The sequence below is a fragment of the Mastomys coucha genome, unplaced genomic scaffold (genome assembly GCF_008632895.1).
Source record: "Mastomys coucha isolate ucsf_1 unplaced genomic scaffold, UCSF_Mcou_1 pScaffold12, whole genome shotgun sequence".
Taxonomy (NCBI): domain Eukaryota; kingdom Metazoa; phylum Chordata; class Mammalia; order Rodentia; family Muridae; genus Mastomys; species Mastomys coucha.
Window position 1 is genome coordinate 59001056 of NW_022196894.1, and position 2012 is coordinate 59003067.

At 48.2% G+C, this 2012-nt stretch overlaps 1 pseudogene; it reads left to right on the forward strand.

The window, feature by feature from the left end:
- Positions 1 to 1552: 1552 nt before the first annotated feature.
- On the forward strand, positions 1553 to 1979 carry LOC116086483 (annotated as a pseudogene).
- The last annotated feature ends 33 nt before the right edge of the window (positions 1980 to 2012 follow it).

Sequence of the window (2012 nt, forward strand, 5' to 3'; positions counted from 1 at the left end):
CTCATACTGCTCTCCTACACCTCTTCCACGACCCCCTGTCTCCATAAGTATGTCCTTACCACCCACCTCAATACATCGGACCTCTAAATTCCCTAGGGGCTCCAGTCTTTTGAGGTCAGATGCATCTTCTCTCACTGAACCCACACCTGGCAGTCCTCTGCTGTATATGTGTTGGAGGCCTCATATCAGTTAGTGGTTTAGTTTGTGAATGATCTTAGGGATCCAGGTTAATTGACACTGCTGGTCCTCCTACAGGGTCGCCCTCCTCCTCAGTTTCTTCTAGCTATTCCCTAATTCAACCACAGGGGTCAGCAGCTTCTGTTCATTGGTTGAGTGTAAACATCTGCATTTGACTCTCTCAGCTGCTTGCTGAGTCTTTCAGAGGGCAGTCATACTAGGAAAACTTTTTGTGAGTGCTCCATAGCCTCAGTAATAATGTCAGGACTTGAGGCCTCCCCTTGAGATCGATCCCACTTTGGGCCTGTCACTGGACCTTCTTTTTCTCAGGCTCCTCTCCATTTCAATTCCTGCAGTTCTTAAAGACAGAAACAATTATGGTCAGAGTTTTGACTATGGGATTACAACTCCTCACTTGATGCTGGAGGTGAGCTCTGAAAGTTCCCTCTCCCCACTGTAGGGCATTTCATCTCAGGTCCCTCCCTTTAAGTCCAGAGAGTCTTAAACCTCCCAGGTCTCTGGTACATTCTGGAGGGTCCCCCCTCCCCAACTCCTATCTCCTGAGGTTTCCTGTTTCCATTCTTTCTGCTGGCTTTCAGAGATTCAGTCCTTTTCTCCTACCCAATACCTGATCATGCTCCCCTCTTACCCCAGTCCCCTTTCCACCCCAGATCCATCCTTCCCTCCCTGCTTGTGATTACTGTCTTCTCCCTCCCAAGTGGAATTTAGGTATCCTTATTTAGGCCCTTAAGCTGGTTGATCTTGAGTTCTGTCGACTGTACTTATTTTTGGCTAATATCCACTTATTAGTGAGTTCATACCATGCACATCCTTTTGGCTCTGATTTACCTCATTCAAGATGATATTTTCTAGTTCCATTCATTTGCCTGCAAAACTCAGGACATCCTCATTTTTATTAGCTGAATAGTATTCCATTGTGTAAATGACACACATTTTCTGTATCCATTCCTTTGTTGTGGGACATCTGGGTTGTTTCCAGCTTCTGGCTGTCACAAACAAGGGTGCTATGGACATAATGGAATATGTGCCCCATGTGGCATGGTAGGGTATCTTTTGGGTATATTCCCAAGAGTGGTATATCTGTGTCTTCAGGTAGATCTATTTTCAATTCTCTGAGGAACCTCCAGATTGATTTCCATAGAGGTTATATCAGTTTGCAATCCCACCAGCAATGGAGAAGTGTTCCTCTTTCTCCACATCCTTACCAACAAGTACTGACACCTGAGGTTTTGATCTTACACATTCTGAATCTCAGGGTCATTTTTATTTGCATTTCTCTGATCACTAAGGACATTGAAAACTTCTTTAGGTCCTTCTCAGCTATATAAGATTCCTCTGGGCGGCCCCGCGACAGTTGCAGCGGGAGAGCGGAGGGGCAGAGAGCGTGACTCGCCCGCTCCAGTGCCACCGGTTCACCGCCGCGCTTGTCGCCGTTGCCGCTGCGCAACCATGTCGGAAGAGAAGCCCAAGGAGGGTGTGAAGACAGAGAATGACCACATCAACCTGAAAGTGGTGGGGCAGGACGGCTCAGTGGTACAGTTCAAGATCAAGAGGCACACCCCACTGAGCAAGCTGATGAAGGCCTACTGCGCGAGGCAGGGCTTGTCAATGAGACAGATTCGATTCCGGTTTGATGGACAACCAATCAACGAAACAGACACTCCAGCCCAGCTGGAGATGGAGGATGAGGACACCATTGACTATTCCAGCAGCAGACAGGAGGAACAGCCTCCCGAGGGAGCGTCTCCACACCCAACCGTTGTCCTGACATGTGCTATTGAGCGGTGACCATGCAGCCACACCAGTCACACAAG